This window comes from Anomalospiza imberbis, chromosome Z (genome assembly GCF_031753505.1).
Source record: "Anomalospiza imberbis isolate Cuckoo-Finch-1a 21T00152 chromosome Z, ASM3175350v1, whole genome shotgun sequence".
In the NCBI taxonomy this organism is placed as follows: domain Eukaryota; kingdom Metazoa; phylum Chordata; class Aves; order Passeriformes; family Viduidae; genus Anomalospiza; species Anomalospiza imberbis.
In genome coordinates, this window is record NC_089721.1 from 44,135,564 (window position 1) to 44,159,477 (window position 23,914).

General features: G+C 38.2%; 1 protein-coding gene and 1 long non-coding RNA gene across 2 annotated transcripts in view; both read left to right on the forward strand.

The window, feature by feature from the left end:
- KIAA0825 (KIAA0825 ortholog) overlaps positions 1 to 23,914 on the forward strand; it is a 250,652-nt gene that overhangs the window by 134,434 nt on the left and 92,304 nt on the right. The window lies entirely within an intron of this gene.
- LOC137464703 (uncharacterized) lies at positions 5,609 to 10,479 on the forward strand. Its single transcript, XR_010994371.1, has 3 exons — positions 5,609 to 5,790; positions 7,421 to 7,758; positions 10,339 to 10,479. It is a non-coding gene; the product is annotated as an uncharacterized lncRNA (long non-coding RNA).

The following is a 23,914-nucleotide window of genomic DNA, read 5'->3' on the forward strand; positions in this document are numbered from 1 at the left end:
TCTGGTATAAGTTACTTTCCCTTTGTTTTCAACCTCTCCCCTCTTACCAATAAGCAGAGATAAATGCAAAAAGATACAAGTGGGAAAAAAAAAACAGATTACTAAAAGAAAATAGCAAAACCCAAGAAATACAAAGCCTCTGGGTCAGATGGTCCACCGAGGAAGAAAGGAGACAAGATGGCTGCTGCCTAGGCAGCCCACATGGCCCAGAGGACAAAGACAAGAGGGCGGAGAGGCTCCTGCCCCAGGTTGTGTGGTTGAGAGAGAGAACAAAGGACACAAGAGAGCAAACGAGCCTCCACTGTTCAAGAAAACAAACTCCCTTCCCCCAGACAAACAAAACAGGGAGCAGGGAGAAAACAAAACCTGGGAAGAACAATTTTTGTTAAAAACGAGCCAGTGCTGCCAGGGTGCTGGTGTAGGCTCCATGTCACAGCTAGGCAGGCTTTCTCCTATAATGTGCTGGTAAAAAAAGCGCTGGTGAACTGCTGGCAGCAGCTGGAACTTGTAGAATGGCTCTGATCCAGGGTGGAGGGCAGCTGTGAGTCCCCCTCCCTTGGCAAACAGCAGGCAGCAGCAGTGGAAGTATTGCAGAGCTCTCCAGAGCCCAGAGAGAACAAAAGAGAGAGCTTCTCATGTCTGTTCCCTGTTTTAAAAGAGCTTCTCATGTTCCCTGTTTTAAAAGGGACCGAGCATCCCTCCCCTGCTGTAAACCAGGGTAGAACACACAAGTTCAATTTTCTGGCTGCAGGTCTTAAAAGACAGCAAACTTGTATGGTTTGATGTAGAGAGAAACATGGAATACAGGATGTTGGATCACCTGATGCCTTGTGTCACTTAAGTCAGCTAGTACAGTTTAGTACTGTGATTAAGTAAGATTTAAAAGGTTTGGAATGTTTCAATGTGTTTATTATGCTGTTGATTGGTGGGTCTACCCATACTTAATTGACACCTGTTAAAGAAAGAAATTTCTTCCATTTCTTCAGATCTTTAGAGATCGTATAGCATGATTTTAAAAAGTAACAGCATTATATGGTTCTCTTCTGTTTAGAGACTTTGAGGAAAATGATAAACACAGATGTAGAAAGATCAATAGATAGATACAAGGTGCACGGCTGATTAAACGTAACTAACAAAAATATTCATAATTCTAATTATCCTGCATACCCACATCTGGCATTAGCAGTTAAATACACTGCTCTTCATTGAGTCCAACTCTTTTAGCTTCCATTTGCCCCAACATCACTTCCCAGCACATTTGGATGCTAAAAAGAGGGTGGAAGAATCTCTGGTGCACTAAGAGAAAATTTATATACCGTGAGCAACATCTGTGCAATGGCCATCATGTGGTGATGTTTCCTGGCACTTTGCTATGGTAGTGTAAATACATGAGGCAGCTAGCACATAACATCAAGTGAGAAACATGTATTTCTGGGTGGTAATTGAAAATAATAAATTTTAAAAAATTTACATTGTTAAATATGTTAGTGTCATTATATTGCCATATGCTGGTTTATGTATCTCTGTGGATATTTACACTTGAAAGTTCAGATCTCCTTCCAGTTTCTCTGTAGCTAAGTCATGTTTTACATAGTAAAGGCTATAAAACAGAATTTTTCTAGGTAACTAGGTTACATTGACATAGGGTTTTTTAAATGATTTAAACTTAATTTTTTTGATTGCATGAAAATAAACAACAACTCTCTGCATAAAAATGCATTTTCTTACTGAATGGAAATAAAACTATAGGATATTTTTTACCTATGGGTCATTATGAAAATTATTTTTTATAAAGTAATTAATATTTCATAGTTTTGTGTTTTAAATAATATTTTATTACATACATATACATTTTGTGTATACATTTTATATTTTCTATGTAAAGATAAAAGTGTAAACTTTGATATATAAGCAGTTGTCAGCAAAACAATAGATTTAATATTTTTGTTTAAAAATATTTATATCTGTGGCTGAATGAGACAGTCTATTCAATCTTATAAATATCATATTTAATAAAGAAAAAATCACTGCAAAGACAAAAAATGTCTTTATCCATAAGCAACCAGATGAGAAATGGATTTTATTCAGTCAAATCCTTTTAGTCAATGAAACAGCACTTTCATGCCTACTGCACTCAAGTGATAATTAATATAGTCTAATTCCAGACATGATGCCTGAATTCATGTACTGTCATCAATACCCCATGTTAAAATCAAACCTTGACAGGGACTTAACACCCTGGAACAGGTCATCATATGATAATACTCTTTTTTCCTTTCAGTATTTGTCTTCAACCAAGCAAAGTATTACAAGATGAGAGGGAAAAAAGGGAAAGAATTACAAATGAAGAGTGACGCAGGCTGTGAATAGAACATATGTTAGGCTAGGCAGAGGCATCAGTGAATTATATCATTTCATGATGAAGTGGCAGTGGGGCTGAACGGACCTATTTTAAACCTTGATGTATTTTATCTCTACTGTATTTGGTCTGTCATCTTTGGAGAAAGACTTTGTGTAATTGAGAGTCAGCTCCAATTTGCATGACTTGAGCATGAAGTGTAAGCCAGATGAACAGTGTTATGGAAGAAAGGAAAGCATCTAATACGAGTATAAATGGGAAATAACCTTTATACCTCAGACATTTAAATGTGTTTTATTACATACCATGTTTAATGGTATTATTTTCATGGTACTATTAATAGTATAAACAAGGCTTCAAAGTACTTTAAAATTTATTTAATTTTACTTCCTTATTTTAATAAAACCTGCATATTTACAGTTGAGACATCCTTTGTCACACTAAGCATACAATATAACGGAACCAATTTGTCCTTACATAAGTTTTATGAATGTAATTGCTTTTGTTCTTGAATTCAAGGTTCACCTTCAGAGGCTAAGATTATAGTTTTATATTGCTGTCCGGTTGCGGCCACAATGTGGAGGTCTCCTGGCTGGCACACTCCCTGTGGCTGGAGGGTGCAACAGGAAGGGCTGCCCCCAGCTGTCTCCTGAGACCCCTAGGGTGGCAGTGCTCACAGGGAGTTGCTGCTCCCTGTGGCTGGCTGTGGCGTGGGTAGCACAGCTCTGAAGCAGGAACAAAGGATTGGGGCAAAGAAATAGGAAGGGGTCACTTGTATGAATTCCAAGGTACTTTATTTCCCCAGAGGGTTCAGGGACAAGTAAAGCGCAGGAATGAGGGGGGCATTTTAAAGACAGGAGGGGGTGAGGAGTGGAAACCACTTGCATCCAATGGGGAAGTAATAGGGGAGGAGAACACAGCTGGGGCGATCCAATGAAAGCAGCATGGGGGAGGGAGGAGGCTGAACAGTCCAATGGTGTGCTGGGGAAAGGGCAACAGACAGGGAACTTTCCAGAACAAACAGGGTGTGTTCAACTTGACAGACAGGGGCAGGGGGCAGTGAACTGGGGATTGACATGGACTTATAAGGAAACAAGGGGGGTACAAGGGAGGGACTGGGGAGACTGACATAGGGACTGACAGGTACTTGGCCGGAAAATGTTGATGTAAACAACTTAGGGCTAAACCATTAGGGGAGCAGAACAGGGTACCTGGAACAAACCGTTACAAAATGATTAACAAAAACCAATTATAAAACAACAAACCACCACAGATTTATAGTTATTTACTAATATGGAGAGGAATGTGTTTGGATGAGGCCATTATGTCCCAGACAACTATATCTCTAGAAAAATCCTCAGGAATTTTGTATTTCTGTATATTTTGCTTTTAGTATGGTTAAATATACAATTTTAAGAAAGTTTAGGTTTTCTACTTTTCATTTATTGTCCATCAAGAAGCTGGCATATTGATGGTGTATGATATATGTTTGACCCTCAGTAGAAAGAATTTGTGTTAGTTCTAATAAGTCAGTAAGTCTTCCAGCAGGTTTTGCTTTCTCATGTAAAAGAGTATGTGAACACCACGTAGTGTGCCCAACACAGCTCAAGGACTGTAGTCCAGAGTCACTAATTTGAATTTAATTGTATCCAGTGTTCTGTTTGGATCTGGTTTTGTTAGAAAGATTCTTCAGATAAACCTCTGGAGACAGAATAATATTTTATTCTTACAGCTGGGGATAAGGACAAGTGATAGCATCTGTAATGCAATGTACTTATTCTATATAAAACATTTTCTTGTGAGGTCAGTGTACTTACATGGAATTGCAATGAGTGTTTTATAAGCTCTTGTGCTTCCTCTGCATAGTTAGCCAACAGTTTCAAGATTGGAATAAGTGTTATTAACAGCTTCTCAGAAGAAACAGGGTAAAAAAGGCATAATAGTCAGTATATGAATCTTACTACTGGAGAGAACTCTTGTCTGCTAGCCATATTCACACTGGCCATTTCCTGCATGAAGGACATCCTCACAACCCAACAAATTCCATGTTGGGAAAGGACAGGTCTGCTTGCATAGCTTTGATAGCAGACTTTGGGTCACAGAGGTTCTGGTAAGTTCTTTGTCCTCAGAACCTGTGGGTTGCAAAAAAAAAAAAAAGGTTGTTGCATAAATTCCTTTATATTGCCTTCTTCATAATGAAAACTTTGCTGCAGTTGGACTAGTAGTCTTTTTATGTTAGGATTTTTGTATAGGTCACAGATCTAACATGAAGGAAATATTTAAAGTCTCACTCTTTAGAAGTCTCTCATGACTAAAATGCAAATGTGATCATTCCTTGCTTTTGCATTATTTTATTAGTTTCACCTCAGTTTGGCCTCTGTACAACTAATTTCTCCAAGCAGTCTCTAGATACTGTGTCCATTGATGATGCACTATGTTGCACTCTGTTAGGTATGAATAAGAATTTCCTGTGAATAAAATAATTATAACACAACAACATTTAACATCTTTGCAATCAGTTATTGGAACAACCTGAATCATTTTCTGCTGTGAGTACAAATGGGTAACTCTGTTTCAGCACACATCCAGACTTTAAAATTATGCAGATTGCTTAATGATGAGAAGCTTGTGTAAAGAATGAAGGTTCAGAATGAACAGTAAAAATAAAAACTGAGAAAGTCATTGAGGCACACAGAATTTTAATTTTTTTTTGGCATTGTTTCACTCTGCCAGCAGTTCTATGGGTGTTGCTTTGCTTCAAACTGATGATCTTTTTGACTCTTGTAATGTGTAGCACTGTGCCTTATAGGCTCATTTTACTAGTAGTTCTAGATATTTTATATAACTTTAATACCTTTTTAATGACTTCAAACTATATGTGTATGAATACACACATATATACACACCTATATTTTTAAAGAGGGACAGATGTCATGAAAGTTACCTGTTATTCAAAGACCAAATGTGGAGCTTTTGAACAGCATCTTTTCACATGATTCCACTATGAAAATTTACTAGAACCTTATTTTCTTTTTGCAAATCAAAAGGAAAGATTAATTCTGGATGGGGAGAAAAGAGTAAAGTTATCAGAGTCTGTGAGATATGGATATAATTTGCCTTTAAACAGTAATAAACTTGTTGTGTCTACAGAGTAGAGATCCTTTCAAACTTTCTTTTTTTTTTTTTTTTTTTTTCTTGCCTTTCCTGCTTGGATTCCCTTTTAGAGGTCTAACACTAATAAAACATTATCCTGAGTTAAAGGGCAATGACTTGTGGAGTCAATATGAGAGTTATATATTTTTCATCCTATTGTGAATAGTTTAGTTCAGTTTTCACATAGTGCATTGAAATAATTTTTCCTTTTTTTTTTCTCACATATGTACATTTAGTGTAAAAAATTGTTTGAGAAAATGCATAATGGCAGCTACATGGTGATTTTGAAACTGAAAATTAGCTGTTTGTCTCTGCATCAGTTTGTGATATTCCTTCTGATTTTCACACAGAGTGGCAGAAACTTGACAGTCAGTGGTAGGCAGTGCTTTGTCTATCTAGAAATATGCACAACTTGTTGAGTTAGAACATGGCTCACAAAGTAAAATCAAAACCACTCCTTTCTCCTTTGGAGAAAAAAAAAATCTAAATGAAAAATCTGAAGGAGACAAATCTAATCAGAGAAAAGCTTACACATTAGCTGTTATGTTCTTATTTATTCATACTTAGATGGCTTGAGATTTATACTTGCTTATTTTACATTCTGTAAAGATTTGTATCTTTCCTACTAAATGTTAGATGCTACAATTGTATTAATTGTACTAGTAGTAATGATGGAATTGGAGAAAAGGTGAATTACAGTGTTTTTATGTTGTTTTTATATTCTAGATGTGATTTCTAACCAGTCTACAAATGTTAGCATTAGTAATTACGAAATGTATTTGTTTTAATTTTGCATTAAAAATCAGTTGTTTTTACCTGAAAAAATTTAGAGAATTGTAGTATGCAACCTTTCTTTTCATATTTACCTTCCAGCATTTTAAAATTTGGTTCATGGTTCTGAAAAGATCTATGCATTTTAAGTATAAAAATTTTAAATCTTGAATTCAATTTTATATATATATATAAAATAGTCCTTCTGACTTTTTTTTAATGGTGTCAGTATTTTGAAAATCATTATTGAATTTTATTACTGAGAAGTAAAATTGTCCATCTTATCAGTAAAAATGGCAATGTGGTACCTGCATGCCTAGTAGCAAGCTGTTGCTCTCCCAGATATGTTTGTTACAAAATATGAAAACAAAATTATTGCATTCAAAATAACTTTAGAGAAATTTATTTTCCATTGAAAAAGTAAAATCAGAATATTATACATATTTTACCTGGGAAAAATAAGCACCCAGAGCCATGAACTCCACCATTCCTTTCCATTAAAAAAAGACAAGTTCACAAAAGGCCAAAAATAGGAAAGCATTTAATTCAAAAGTTTTTAATTTTCCAGATTAATTTTTAGTTTATATGAGCTCTATTGTCCACACGTTAACAGTTAAAGGATAAATAAAAGGAACAATAAGCATTAGTATTTGTTCAAAAGTTACATCTTCTTTAATCAGTTGTGAACTAGGAAGTAGAATTATGCTCTAAAACCAAAAATCTGTTTAGGAATTTGACCTTCATAGCACACAACTATCACTATGATGAACCTACCACACTTCTTTCTAGAAACATTTTTATTTGTTTTTTTTTTCCCCCCTGAGCAATATTATTTGTTGCAGTTATTGCAGAGAAGTATCTTGCTTTCATTTATATTTTTTTTTCTAACCCCCTCTTTATCTAGCACCCCATGTCCCCTTTGCACTAATGGAACATAGGAAACTGCTCTGTACTTGCAGTGTTTGTAACAGGATTCTCATTCCAGATTCCAGGATAGTAGAGCAGCTGGAAGTGTTTAGTGGCTGTCTGTACCAGTACTCCCATCTTTGTAGCATTAAAATTAATTTTCCTCATCTTGGTGTATAAAGAACCCATGTGAGCCCCTTACCTCTTACCTCATTATCTGAAATTTTACAGTGACACCAACAGCAGGAGATGTAGTGGAGCAGCTTTTTGGATATCAAAAGTTGAAGACCTGGGAGTATTCACTTGAATAGACACGGCAGTTCTTGTAGCCTTTAACAGGTTCTTCCTTTACATCTGCTGATGGCTGGAGCAATGAGGATGGATATGATCCAGGTTTTCCCATCACTTGGATAGCTCACAATTTTCCTACTTAAGGAAGAGAGCAACTAGGCACATATCTGAAGATTGTACTTTGTGCCTAGTACTAATCAGCAATCTGCTGACTGTCACAGAGGAGGCTGAATAACGGAACATGTTAATTTATGTATACTGCAGTGTTGTGACACAAGGTAAAAATGAAAGTGGTTTGTTAACTATCATAGCTGCTGTTCAAGTAGTACATTTATTTTGTGCATGTATTGGGACACACGCTGTGCACCATAAAATCAGTGTTCCTGAGCACTGTGTTTTTATAGAAGCATTATGTTTAATATGGACGTATGTGGTGGGGGAGGGGGCAGTTTGGATCCCAGTTGGATGTAAGTATGCAGTGACACTAAAGTGCTCAGGCTGGAAAATTTGTGGATATTCAGTGAAAGAGTCACCTGATCTTCTTGGAATGAAATTTGAAGATAGGTGTTTCTATTACATTTGTTTTCATTTATGGTCACTAAGCTCCAAGTTGTTCTGTATGGCAATTTCATGACATCACATTCATTTCCTTCAAAAAACCCAAATCACAGTTATTTCAATAGTGAACCTACCATTGTCTGACATTGTCAGTGTGAGTGAGGGTGTAGATTTACAGACAGTAGAATTAGACTAATATAGACCTGAAAGTTAAACTTAAGAGATTTTGGGGTCAAACCTTAGTGATTTTGACATTAATGACATCAATCTTTCAGCACTGATTTCAGTGGTGTTGGGGTCCATGTCTTTCGAATTCCATAGAGATACTCTAAACTATTAATTATGTCTTCATATAGCCTCAAGAATAAAATCCTGATAGTTAAATACTTTGCATAGATTTATAGTTGTAAGAATACATTGTTTGCATCTAAGGATATATTAATAATTTTTTTCTAAGATACATCTTTAAAGTGTTTGAAGATATTATCCTTGTACATAGTCATAAAAATAAAAATTTCTGTTGCTAACAGGTACATAAAATATGGTATGTTTTTGAAATATAAGGCCATTCCGAATTATGCTGTTAGGTAGAAATCTTAAATTTGTTAAAACTAAGTTGAATTGTATCAACAGATACAACTAGCTCTAAAGCAGGCTCATATTTTAGAGCAATGCTCTCTGTAACAAGAGCAGCCATTTCCAAAGTAAAAATAAAGGAAAGATAAAAGTAGGTTTAGGAACATGAGACAGTACTTTAGTTAATTATATAATGACAATAATAAAAATTGAGTATAATCATATTTACAGTTTTTTAATTCAGTGATTGAAATTTAAATTTCTCTCTTGAATTCACTTGATATAAAATAAGCTCAAAATTTATGGACAAAAGGGTGAAAGGAATAGAAATAATTGGATTATTTGACAGGATGTAGTCCTCAAAACTGTCTGCATCTTCTGGGCTTTTTTTTTTAATTTTTATTCTTATTATAGGTAAGCTCTTTGATTAGAGCTATATAATTTACCCACCTGAATAAAAAATAGGTGTTTGAAGAATTTATATATTCCTTGCTTCACTTGATAATCTTACAACCATCAAAAATACACAAGAGCTGCACAAACCACAGTTAATAGTGCTGGAAGGACTTGTAATGATAATTTGAAAAAACATGGAAGCTTCTATATCACTTTTTGCATGCTTAGTGTTTTAGTTATCAATAGAGGGAGGAAATAATTACAGTGAACATAAATTGAACAATAAATGACAGGCTGTGTCCTGTAAACACATTATGTGACTGACTTAAGTATTTGCAGAATCAGATCTTATGACAGAGCATCCATTATTCTGCAGTTCAGCATTATTTCATATTTTTTGATCAAAGCCACGGTCAGTATCTGGAAAATTGAGACATCTTAATACATTTTTATTCATAAAGTACTGTGAAGCGCCTACGGGCTTTTCCTTTCATTTTTGCTTTTTGCCTTGGTTGTGTATTTTAAATATGGTCCATTGAATTGGGTTCTAATATCAATAATCAGTTGTTTACCTCACAACCATTATTACAGAAACCTCTCCCCAATCTCAGAGGTATACAGGCCTCATCCCTTACCCCTACCTGTTTTTATCTGTCATTTGTCTTTAAAGTCAGTCCAAAATTATGGCTAGGATGGGGCCAATCTTTTAGAATGAAAATAAGAAATAAAAAGAAATGAAGGACTAACACAGATATCAATATGTCAGCATGACCGAGAAAATCTGTGAAGTTCACTCTTAGTGTCTTTTTTTTTTTCCCTCCCTCAAATTCCCCAACTTCTCTTCTAATCCACCTGTCATGTGGCTAGCACTGTAAGCATATTTAGATGTCAGATTACCATTGAAGTACTTTAATGCTGTTAAAAATTTGCAACAGTTTCTCTATGACAAAAATAATGTCTTCCTTCAGCTCTCAAACATGAGCAGAACCTTCTGGATAATAGTTCTATGCAGATACATAGCTATATTAGAAATAACACTGAGTGTTTACAATATGATTTCTTTAATTACAAAAGATGCTACAAGGTATCTCATAGCAGATTACTTAAAAACAAGACAATTCCATTGTAAATATGTTATTACTAATGGACAACACTGTATTCAGTTTTAGTTATGCACTATTATTAGCCAGAGTTGTAAAGTAAATAAATTTACCCAGATTTGCTATCAAGTACCTTTCCTGTGTTCAGTTGAAATTAGACTTTTGCACATTAATATATATTTATTGAGATAATTTCTTTTTTCTTTTTCTCCTGGTACTTTTCCAAAGCTCTAGCATGCACTGAAGGTTTTACAGTCAGCATGCAGTCTAGCAGATGTCATTCCATTTGCCTAAGCCCTGCTGACATTTGGAGTTGTGGATTAATTGAGCTACAGAATGAAATTTAATTAAAATTAAATACAGATTTGGAATGTATCTGCTAATTTTTTTACACTCTGATGTGTATATTTGCAGTCAGTGCCATAGTTTATTTGTTTAATCAGGATGCTATGTGGGAGAAGCTGCGCTTTGTTTTAAACTGAAATCATGGCAGATGCCAAGTAGAGCATAATTTGTGTAATTTCATGTGATACCTGCCATGTAGGTGATGCCATTGATATGCCTCAGAACCACCTGAAGGATGCGGTCTCTTCTATTTGCAAAGTTCTTGAAAAAGAAAAGACCATGTAAGAGGTAGAGTTTCATGTGTATTTTTGAAGTAAAGATTTTGTTAAAGCTGATGTTTTAAGTTAGCTTATGAAACAATATGTTCGAAAGCAAAAAATTACAGAAGGACAATTTATTTTTCTCATAAAGTGCCATTGTCAGAATCTGTTTAGCGTTGAGGTAGATCTCTAATGGAGATTTCAACAAAAGGCATTAAAAATGCCAATACTTTAGCCTAATAATTTTTAAATTAATAATTGAATAGATATATATGTGGAAAGCAATAATATGTGGCAAATACTAGGTAAAATAGAAGTAACACTGGAGGGAATATTTATGGATTTTTTTTCTTTATGCATTTAATTAAGATCTGTCTGGAAAGGCTTCTGCTCCTGTATGTAGGTAGCACTACTTTTAAGTATTCTGACTCAATTTAAGATGACTTAAGCAGACACAGAAGATGGTACTAGTAACTCTCCATGTATTAAAATAAAGAAGACATTTGTAGATGCCATCCTTAATATTGCATAATAAACTTAAGTGATACATTACTACTGTGAAATCTGAGTACCTAGACTATCTCATTTGTAGTTTACTGAATGAACAGACGTTTTAAAAACTGAGTCTCCTTATTCAGCTTCGTCTTTGATTTCTACAGTGAAGAATGTTCTGGTGTAGCAAGCATTCAAAAGACAGTTGACATATCAAAATATCCCTGGATATTCACTCAGACACTGAGATTAGTTCAGCTGGTCAGAGCACAGTGTTCATAATGCCATGGCAATGGGTTTGATCCCTCTACAGGCCGTTCACTTAAGAGTTGGATTTTATGATCTTCATGAGTGCTTTCCAACTCAGAATGTTCTCTGATTCAGTTTGCTACAACTTTTGGCTCACAGCTTCCTATAAACAGAGGAAGCATCCATATATTTACTAGTTAATGAAGGATTTCTATTCCATGAACTTGTCCATTCTCCATTTGAGTCCACATAACTTTTAGCACTTCAGCAATGGATAACTTTACTGCACTTTGCATGAAGCAATTTTTATCTCTTTGATGTGTTGCTCTTCTCTGTGCTTGAGGCCCACCAACTCATAAATTGGAAGAGATGGTTGAAAAGTAGATTCCTTCTCTCTAATTCTACAGTACTCTAGATTTTGTGGACTTCTTTTACATCCTGCTCTGACATGTCTTTTCCAGCCTTAGTTAATCCCATCTATTTTTGTACCTAGTTCAATCCTACTATATCTTTTTTTTCCACAAGATAGAGGGATGAAATAAGAAATGCATATGGTTTTCAACACATGAGCAAGCCATGAATTTATATCCATTGTTTGGTATATTACTCTTAATGCTTAACCCAAGGCTTTTTTTTTAAAAAATTATTTTGGGTTTGAATTTATTTAATTTTTTCCCCCATTTTTAATCCTCATTGAACATACATTTTCCCAGACCTATTTAAGGCCTCAAGATTTCATGCATAACTGTTAATAATGTACTCAGAGCCCATCACTTCACCAGTACAGTAAAACTGAGATTCCTGTGCATATATAACTTCATTTCTGTTGAGTTTCATTAACCACCCTAAATGCCCAGGACTTCAGTCATTAGGGTTTTCTTGATGTTTGCAGTATCAGTTCTTGGCTATATCACTTGTTGAATCATCAGCAAACTTTCTCATTTCACATTTGACTCACCCTCTCCTCAGCAACCATGAATAAGTTAAATACTTGGCTCCTTGTGGAATTTCTGTGGTATGCACCATGCAAACTGACTCCTGTGTTTCAGCCAGATTTATCTGTGTTGTGACTCTTTATTTTCCACTGTGATTGGTTTCTTTACAAGGTTTTGGTGAAAGACTGTGTCAGAAACTTTGAAAACTGGAGTAGACTATTTTGAGCAGATCTCCTTTACAAACATAATCATTGATAATTTTTTCATAAACTATTTCCATTTACCAGAGATGGGCTGACTCTTACCAGGTGTAAGCAATTTATCCATCTGTACACATGTTCTATTCTTTATTATAGTATCCACTAACTGGTCTGATGTAGTCTTGAGACTTACCTGTTTGCAGGCACTCCCTGGAATACATTTCAAAGATGAGTGGCACATATACTGCTCTCTAGTCCTTAATTAAGTAGGCTTTAAGTAGTAGGTTGCACACTATAATTAGTAGTTCAATTAATCAGTTCAGCTTTGAAACAGGTATTGTTTGGTACTGGAATTTAGCTACTCAACTTCTATTCCTCTGTTTCCAAACATTTTTTTTTAACATTTATTTTGTGATAGATTTTCTACTGAGCCATTTATTAAGAAAACTGCAAGTCTAGGAAATTCCTCAAGTTTTCCACATCTTATTCAGAAACAAAAAACTACCACCACCACGAAAAACAAAACCAGCAGAAAACCCCTGACACTGGCATACTAATATTCTTCTAGCCATGCAAACATTCAAGCAGAAAACCTCCTCCTGATATGTTTGAAAACCTATTCTATTGTAAGCTTTTGATGACAGCATGGGTTGTTACTCAAACTCCCTTCAGGACTGCCTCCCTTCACCAATAAGATGGTTCAAAGTAATTGGTTCTTCCGCGAAATCAAGGCTATATGGCCCCTCCAAGATTTCGGGAAGCAGATCTGCTGCTAATTTTTTCCATCTCCTCTCCCACAATTTGCATTCAGATGGGAGAAGCAGGCAGCTGAACAGACGTTTAAGGTCTGCCGGCACCATTGTTTTAGATGTTAAAGTTGCTTTTAATGCCCTTAAAAAATGGACCTTTGGCACTGAAATCTCTGAATGTTTTGCATACTTCTTTGATTGATCCATAGGGAAGGGGTTCCCATTTAGGGTTCTTCCCTCCTCTGGTGTAGGAGGCTGGAGTTAAAAGCGGCTGCTCGATTTCGCAAACTTGTTCCACCCGTGGAAACGCGGAGGCGGGGCGTGGGGGACAGGGCGAGAGCTTTCCCACTCCTGAGCAGAGGGGCGGAGACAACAGAGCCTCCCTGGTGGGAGAGGGCGGGACCAATGACGCGGCCGGGGAAACACGCAAGGAGGGCACGCCCACATGGGGTGGAACAGGGGGAGGGGAGTAGCCTGATCCCTCGAGGGGGTGGCACCCACACCAACAGGGAAGCAGGAGGGGTCCAGGGGTTGTGGAAAGGAGAACCCCCCAAAGGCATTCGTGCTCCATTTTGTGAGAAGAAAGATGCTGTTCCCTGCCATATGGCTGGCGGGGCTTCCCCAGAGGAACAAAGGAAAGGGTTCAGGGAGGCAAAACTGCGCTGGATTGTGCTAAAACTGGGATTTTCGACTGGGAAAAGGGGATAGGAATGAGGGTTTGGGGTCAGAATCTCAGCAGAGTGATCAGTTCCGCTAAGACAGGGGTACCGGGGGGACTCGGGGAAGCCAGGAAAACAGTCCGCACTGCAGGAGCTGTCCTGCACCTCTTAGCAGCAGAGTACTCCCCCTTGCCCACCCGGTTTAGGGGAAGAGGGAGAAGGAGAGGAGGGTCGGAGAAGGGGTTCAGGGCTAACTGGGTTTTCATTCGATTGCCGCTTTTCTCCCTCCCAGTCTGCGGCTTGCGTGCTTTCCGCTCTAACAACTTCCAAAATTACCAAGTGCAGCTTAGTAAAGCTACCTTTGACGGAGGAATCCTTGTGCTCGATTCCCCCAGCTAACTTCGCACCTGCATGTTCCCAAAACTCCTTTTTCCTAGCATCTTCCATGGAAACACCCAGGAAAGTAAAAACCAACTACTGAACGAAACTTTTAACAGAACTTTTGGGGACACAACTACCCTTCACTGTTAGGATTTCTTTAACTTGGGTATAAAATTTCCTCTGGTAGGTGGTTAACAGGGCTCCCGTGTTAACAACCCACTCAAACCCACCCTCAGCTTCAGGAAAAGTGAAAAAAAACCAAACCGACAGAGTCTGCCGGCGGTTTTAACTCGCGCTGTGCACGACATGTCCCCTAACCCTGGGATCATGAACAACCCACCCTCAGTGATGGTAGTTTTCAGCCGGGTCTGCTCCCTGCTGCTGAAATAGTCACCAAACTGGTGTCTTTGCAAACAAAACTGCAGCTGCGGTCCTTGCTCTCGGAAACAGCTCCTTGGTGTCGTCCGTGACCATGAGAAGTTACGCTTCCATCCCTTATGGAAGCGGCAGGACAAAAGTCCATGTGCTCCTTCGAGGGTGGTGGAGTTTTCACTGATTTCGTGAAGCCACACTCCAGTTTTCAGTCCAACGTTAGGCACTCTTTTCCGCATGAAGATGGCTGCTTGGCTGTGGCGTGGCTCAGCGACGGCACGCAGCGGCACAGTCTGCGGCTTGGCGGCAGCACGCGGTGGTGGCTCGGCGGCAGTTTGGTGGTGGTGTGTCTCTTCGCGCAGCTCTGGGGTGTCTGACGGTGACGGTGAATCTCCACCTGCATTGGCTGCGGCTGGTCGCCCCGCAGCTTGCGCTGGGCGGCCCTTGCGGCTATGGTCCCATGTTGGGCATTACTTGCGGCGTTCGTTTTTTCTTTGCATTGGTCCCGGGCAGCTGGGGGTGACCGGCTAGCATGCTGCTTCTCGGCGGAGACTGGGGCTGCTGTGTGTGTGCAGAGCTCTAGGGCTGAGCCTCCACATGGGTCTGCTGCGCTGTAGCCAGACGCTGAGGCGAGACAAAGGGTGAGAGAAGGTGCACTTCCCCCATATGGCTGAGAACTCTTTATTTCCCACGTGGCTGCAGCAGTGGACAATGCAGCTGTCCTCAAGCCCACATGGGCAAAATGGTGCTGGGGCACAGGGAACAGGGGATTAAGTAGGGGGCAGGCCAACAGGGGCGGAAGCCCCCCTCGCCCAATGGGTACAGACAACAAGGGAGTGACGCGGACCATGGCAACCTATGGGAACATAATTGGGGTGTGTACCGGGTTCTGGAACAAATGGGATTACAGAGGTGGGGTGACTGACACAGAACTTTCCGAGAGGAAGGGGAGTGGTTACAAGATTGACATGACTGAGCTCCTGTGATACAGCTTGGAGCAAACCATTATGAGGGGGAACTAGGGCTACATAGAACCGATCTAATTAACTTTTATTAAAACCCCTAACTGAACCAACCCAGTATGCAACAAGAGGTTACAGGTACAGATACAGATACGAGAAAAGTGCATTCAGTAGTAGAAGGCAGTTATGGCAGCAGAGGTGGAAAAGATGCTACAGAAGAAAAAGCGGATTGCAGTACTGAAGATAAGAGTAGGAGAAAGACAGTGGCTGTATTTGGGAGTGTTGTTATGAACAAGTTTTATAGCTTAAGAGATGCAAGTACATGTAATGGGAATACTCTAGAATTTTTTTCAACTGTCAAAAGAATGTGGTTCCTGAACCACCATGGTAAAGAACCTGCATTCAGAGATAGCCACTATGATGTGATTTTTTTATGTCATTGAAAAGAAACATGAAAAGACAATCTGTTCTTTTGGGAAGCATCTCTCTGTGTATAGACTGGTTCATTCAAACCTACAGTACAGGTAGGTTTTAAAGTCTGTTTTTGGTTTTAAATTACAGCTGTTTTATTCATGCAATATCTATTGTTTTTAAATTGCACTGATCTATTATTGTCAGTTATCTTACGATCTTCAGCTTCATGGTAACTACTCACTGACTTTCTTTTTAAAGTTTTAAACTGATTGCCAATTGGAGTCATTGTGTACCTTTTCATTCATCTATTCAGGATAGTCAAATAATCTGCATTTACAACTATTAGTGTATGATAGGGTTGAAAAATTTGGGATTACTTATTTTGCAATCTACATATTTTTTCACTATAAGAAATGGAGTTCTCTGCTAATATTGAAAAGTAGACAGAAATTCTTCATGGACCCACTATTCAATCTTGCTTATTTAGGGGCAAAACTAATCTCTCATCTTTCTTCATTGCCTGCTTGCAAATATGAAAATTGTTTAAACAAGTTCTGGTTCATCTGAAAGTCAAACTAATTTTAGTGCCTGTTATTGACGCTGGCAACTTTCATGTGTATATACATACCTCTATATGGATATTACTCAATGTGAAATTTCATTGTCCTGTCTTAGACCTTGGTTCATGGTGCTTTTGGAAGTACACAGATGGACTTTCACATTAAGAATTGGAAATTATGATAATCTGAGACATTTTTTGTCCCAATAGAAATTACTCATCTGCATGTATTATACTCCTTTATCTAAGTTATATAGACTCTTAATAACTCTGACATTTGTCGCTATTGGACACAAAATGAGTACACAGAAGCTTGGAAGTTCAAAAGAGAAAAAGATTTAATTTTTATTTAAACATCTGTTATGTATAGAATTCTAAAGGTGACCGTGGATTGGAGGATGGAATTACCACCTCTCCAACCACACTGGTCTAAAGATCAATTAATCATTTCTGTCCATCCACAGAGAAATATGTAAACTGTTCTATTTATACATGAAATTGTATGGGAACTCTGACTCTCAAATATGTAAACATTATTAGAAGGTTTAAAGAAGTTAAAGAAGACTTTCAAAAGTCTTCCCAGGATTATGTATTATGGAGAAGAAATTTGTGCCATCATTCAACTGCCATTGAAGACTTCAAGTGAAGCCAACAAATGCTAAGTTTACATAAAGTATTACATCAAATAACCTAATTTTTTTCCTTTTTCAGATTCTGGATGGCCATGTGCCTAATCTAGAACATATAGTCAGAACATCTGGTCCTATCCTGGAGTAGCTATTGTATAAATAGAAAAAAATTTATTTGTTTGTTTTGAAAATCATATCGGGTCAAAAGACATAAAATTTAATTTTCATTTTAGAACCATGTCTTAAAAGCATATGATTGCCCCATTAGACTTGGATATACTTCTGTTTTAATAGATTTTGTCACATATATGATATGGGAACATTCTTCTGCTGTATTATTCCAGACTGTGCTTTTCAGCTTCACAGAATTCACAGAATGTCTGGGTTGGAAGAGACCTTCAAGATCATTGAGTCCAACCCATGCCCTAGCACCTCAACTAGATCATGGCATCGAGTGCCATATCCAGTCTTTTTTTAAACACATCCAGGGACAGCTATTCCACCACCTCCCCAGGCAGTCCATTCCAGTACTTTATCACCCTTTCTGTAAAAAACTTTTTCCTAATATCCAACCTATATTTCCCTTGACGCAGCTTGAGACTGTGTCCTCTTGTTCTGTCAGTTGCTGCCTGGTGAAAGAGGTCAACCCCCACCTGACTACAACTACCCTTCAGGAAGTTGAAGAGAGCGATAAGATCACCTGAGTCTCCTTTTTTCCAGGCTAAACCACCCCAGCTCCCTCAGTCGTTCCTCATAGGGCTTGTGTTCCAAGCCCTTCACCAGCCTTGTTGCCCTCCTCTGAACACGCTCAAGCACCTCAACGTCCTGCTTAAACTGAGGGGCCCAGAACTGGACACAGCACTCAAGGTGCGGCCTCACCAGCGCAGAGTACAGCAGAAGAATGACCTCCCTGCTCCTGCTGTCCACGCTATTCCTGATACAGGCCAGGAGCCATTGGCCTTCTTGGCCACCAGGGCACACTGCTGGCTCATATTCAGCCGACTGTCAACCAACACCCCCTGGTCCCTTTCTGCCTGGGCACTGTCCAGCCACACTATCCCCAGCCTATAACGTTGTAGGGGATTATTGTGGCCAAAATGCAGTACCCGGCACTTGGACTTCTTAAACTTCATCCCATTGGACTCTGCCCATCCATCCAATCAATCCAGGTCTCTCTGCAGAGCCCTTCTTCCTTCCGGTAAATCGACACAAGCTCCCAGCTTAGTGTCATCTGCAAATTTACTAATGAAAGACTCAATTCCCTCATCCATGTCATCAATAAAAATATTGAACAGAATTGGTCCCAGCACAGACCCCTGAGGGACACCACCGGTGACTGGCCCCCAGCTGAATGCAGCACTGTTCACCACCATTCTCTGGGCCCGGCCATCCAGCCAGTTCCTAACCCAGCAGAGAGTGCTCCTGTCCAAGCTACAGGCTGCCAGCTTTTCCAGGGGTGTGCTGTGGGAGACAGTGTCAAAGGCCTTGCTGAAGTCCAAATAGACAACATCCACAGCCCTTCCTGCATCCACCAGGCGGGTGACCTGGTCATAAAAGGAGATCAGGTTGGTCAAACACGACCTACCCCTCCTAAACCCATGCTGGCTGGGTCTGATACCCTGGCCATCCTGTAAATTCTGTGTGATGGCACTCAGTACAAGCTGTTCCATTACCTTACCGGGTACTGAGGTCAGGCAAACTGGCCTATAGTTACCAGGGTCCTCCTCCCTACCCTTTTTGTAAATGGGCGTCACACTGGCCAGCTTCCAGTCATCTGGAACCTCACCACTGAGCCAGGACTGTTGGTAAATGATGAAGAGTGGCTTCACAAGCTCATCTGCCACCTCCCTCATCACCCTGGGATGGATCCCATCTGGTCCCATAGATTTATGAATATCCAAGCATCCCAGCAGATCTCTGACTGCCTGCTCCTGCATAATAGGGGGACCATTCTGTTTGCTGACGCTATTAATCAACCCAAGAGGAAAGTTGTCCTGAGGACAAGCCATCTTTCCACTAAAGACTGAGGCAAAGAAGGCATTAAGTACTTCTGCCTTCTCCTTATCTGCACATACTAAGTTCCCTCCCTCATCCAATAAAGAACAAAGGTTGGTCTTACCCTTCCTTTTACCATTTACATATTTGTAAAAACATTTCTTATAATCCTTTATTGAAGCAGCCATCTTAAATTCAGGCTGAGCTTTAGCCTCCCTAATTATTTTCCTACATGCTCTAGCAGCCTTCTTAAATACTTCCTGAGAAACCTGACCGTCCTTCCAGAGATGATACATCCTTTTTTTATTCCTAAGTTCCTCCAATACCTCCTTGCCCATCCAGGTTGGACGTTTACCCCATTGACTTATCTTTCGGCACACAGGGACAGTCTGTTCCTGTGCCCTCAAGATCTCTGGTTTGAAGTATGCCCACCCTTCCTGAACTCCCTTGTTTTTAAGGGCTGCTTCCCATGGGACTCTCTGAATAAGTCTCCTAAACAGGCCAAAGTCTGCCCTCCGGAAGTCTAATGCAAGAGTTATTAATGCTCCTGCCGATATCACCAATTATTGAGAACTTTATTATTTCATGATCACTCTGCCCCAAGCAGCCTCCAACCACCACATCTCCCACCAGCCCTTCTCTATTTGCAAACAGCAAGTCTAACATAGTCCCTCCCCTGGTAGGCTCACCCATCAGTTGCAACAAAACTGTTGTCATCTATACATTCTAAAATTTCCTGGACTGCTGTTTTTCTGCTGTAATAAGTTCCCAGCAGATGTCTGGTAGGTTGAAGTCACCTACAAGAACAAGGGCTGATGATCCTGAAATATTATCTAGTTGCTTATAAAATAAGTTGTCCACCTCTTCTTTCTGGTTGGGTGGATGGTAACAGACTCCCAGCAGGATGTCAACCTTGTTGGTCTTCCCCTTAATTCTTACCCATAGGCATTCAACTTCATCTTCATTAGTTTCAAAACCTATGGTGTCAAAAGCCTCCCTAATATAAAGGGCCGCCTGTCCTCCTCTTTTCCCTTTCCTGTCTCTTTAAAAGTTGCATGCTGTCAGAATTGTTTCCCTCAGTCTTGGGAACTGTTACTATGATATATTTTATTTTCTTTTTTTCTTGTTCTTTAACATAGCATCTTGTAATTCATAAACTGTACTGAGAAACTGGTAAGATTTTGGTTTTTTCTCTAGTGTTGTAGTTTGGTGACCTCTGATCATCAGGCAGCATATTTCAGAGAAAGGAAAGAAAATACGTGAGAAATGCCATTCTTGATGGCATTTGGAAAAAAGATGCTTCATGGAGTCAGTATGACACACAGTATGGGTGTAATCCTTGGCTGCAGGCTGGCTTTAAAACACCATTCTCCAGCCAGAGTCAGCTCTGCATTACAGGTGCTTTGGGGCTGGACTTCTTCATCATTGCATTCTTAAATTCTATTTAGTAGTCAAAAGGCTGGCTTTATAATAAACACACAGGCATTAGCATCACCTGTGCTGTAAATTATAAACTGATGACTGTGTATGGACTAGGTGAAGAAAATGAATAGGACTATAGCAGTATTCCTGCTGGAATCATTGAAAATAGAAATATGGAACTGTTTTTTATTGACTTATACAGTACTTAGAGTATTTTTGAACAAGCTGTGTCAGATGCACATTATCTCACTATCCTGAGCTCTCAGTGTGTATCAGTCTGGCCATTTGTGAAGTTTCAGGAAATTTTCAGTTGTTTTGGATTTTTTTTCAGGAATGCTAAACAATTGTTTATAGGAAGTGTTTGTTTCCATTAAGAAAATTATTAATTGACATTGACATGCTTGCATAATGAAGATATAACTTGAAATTTCTAATATCCTTCAAAAATGTTGGCTGAATAATTTGTTTTAAACTAAGTTAAGTTTTGAAATATCATAAGGACAAAAAAAAAAACATTCACTGTTTGAGTAATGAATTTATCTAAGTATACTGTTAATTTATGGGGATTTTTTTTCTCCTTTTGCTTGTGTAATTGCTTTTAAATCTGTGTATGTATATCACATTTTGCTGATAGTTTAATGTTTTAAGAAGAATGAAAGTTGTTCTTCACTTCGGTAAGAATGAACTATCAGAGACTTCAGAAGTAATTACGGAAGCAAGTAATGCCACCTCTTCTAGGTGTTGCATGCAGATCAAGTTGCTCCCTCTGTCCCCTTTTTACTTTAAATTATGTCTTCTTCAGAAGGAAGTAGAAAAAGAGTAGACTTGCCTGTCTTCATCTCCTCTTTCAGAAAACTGGTTTGGGTACTTGAACTTCTTGTTTGTAATGTTATAGATGTGTTATTCTGCAGACCTTACTAGGGTCATCTGGTTCAATAAGTGTGCAGCATCCCCAAGAAAATTATGTGAGAAGGATGGGGTAGTGCATGTTCATTTACATGAAGCCATTGACATGGAACTATTTTTAGATTTTTGCCTTACGAAGGGACTGACTTGTTTCCTCCAGCCGTGGCTATGGTACAGCCTGCAGGATAGGAGAAATAATACAGGGGATATTGTACATGAGGTACCTTGAGTACCAGGAACTTACAGTCTGTACCTCCTCACAGCCTAACTTCCCTTGCTGAAGCAGAGTAAATTAGCCCACATGAGCTTATGCTGCATAAAATGCTTCTGGTATCCAAGTCAGCTCATCTAAAAATAGCTTTGGAAATCCTTTGCAAGCTGCAGTGTAGGTGTACATTTATTGTCTGGTGATGGCTGGAGCATGCATGGAACTAAAATCATTAAAGATCAGAAGATCCTCTGCCTGTCAGTAATTTTAGACACAATTTTATGGGTCAAGGTAAAATGTGGGTGAATGTAATCTTAATCTCCCTCTCAAAGGTAAGGGATATGAATTTATTAAACTTAATATATATTTTACATATCTATTTACTGATCATAAAATAAATGTCAAATTAATATTATCTAAAACAAGCCTTTACAAGGACTATTGGCTTTCATATGCTGGTGCTCTGGTAGATATCTTTATCACATTACTTTGTGCAGAAATTAGAAGTTTTATTTTCATCTGAATTGTCTCCATCAGGCATCTGTTTATTTAAAGGATCAGTGATAAAAACCCCCAAAATGTAAACAACTCTTCATCTACCAGTCTAATATATTGATAAAGTTTTTTTTATTAAAAATGTGATTCATTTTTAATAGAAAAGAGGTACCAAATCTATCTGTTATTTTAATATTACATGTAAAATTACCATTTAGAGTATAAAAACTGGAGGTTTTCACAATAATAGAATAAAAAATATTTCCAGTGCAGTATGACAACTTTCTAAAATCCTTATTGTGTTACTTTCTGTTACTTTCTTTGAAATATCTTTCTGAAAGCATCCAGTGGTCTGTTAAACTGTGAATCAGTCTGTAGAGACTTAAATGAGTATACTTTGCTTGAAACTGTGACATAAGTAAAGCAGGAATTGTACAAGCCTCTCTCCATTTAAGAAGAGTGATTACAGAAAGCAATCGTGAATATCACATTTACTTCACCTTTCTTGTTGGATATTTTTTTCCTAGAAGTGAAATTGTTTTGGTGATGTAGGGTTTACCACCTTGAATAACTTCTAACATGAAGACATGCAAAACTATTTTAGAAAGTTTTTGAACCTCTTTAACTCTCTGCATTTATGAAGACTTGCTGTGTTTCTGAGCTATAACAAGGAGATTTTTCTAAAATGCTCTTCATTGCAGAACTTGTTTTATATAAGAAATAGAACTAAAAACCTAATTTCTTTTCTCCTTTCTGCACTGCAATCGATGAAGTGTGATTAATAATAGATTTAAATTTGCTAAGTGCATTTACTCCTTTGTGCCATCATAAAGAGAATCTATTACTGTAAAATTGAAGCTTAGTTCCAAATTGCACCATTATGAAGTTTTCTTCCAGCAATGTTTTGTCTCTAATATGCTTCCCTCATTGTAATTCTATTGCAAACCTGATGTCTAGCATCAAGTCTCACAATAATTATTTTAAATTGCTACTAGGAACAGTAGTCCTGGTGGGATATATTACTACCATTCTAACAAGATGAATTTCAATGCACTTGTAACCATATTATAGTGTATTATGAAAAAAAGAAAATCTTTGATTTGTAGTAGGCAAGCAGAAAGAGAATACTGCAAAATTATTTTTATCAACTTCATGTTGCACTTTAGAACATGAGTAAACTAAATTAGATTTATGCTATCAAAATACATTAGTGATTAATTATATATTAAAATTTATGATGTCATGATATGATGATTTTAAGTAAAATTTAGCAATGAGATAGGTGGAACTTTAGAAATTGAATCACTATGCTGAAATTACTACTAGACTCAAAGCTTGGAAGTCTCTTAAGCTTGTGTCTAGAATAAATAAAAAATAAAAAATAAATGTGAATGAGACAACCACACTGTAAGCATTCATTTCAAAATGACAGAAGCCATCACGTTCTGTGGCTGTATTTCACAATGAAATCACAGAGTAGCTCCTAGATTTATATCAATTAGCCTAGAAACTTCAAGGCAGATATTCACCAGCTTTTTTAAAATTAGCACCCAGCTGATGCAATGCAAATTA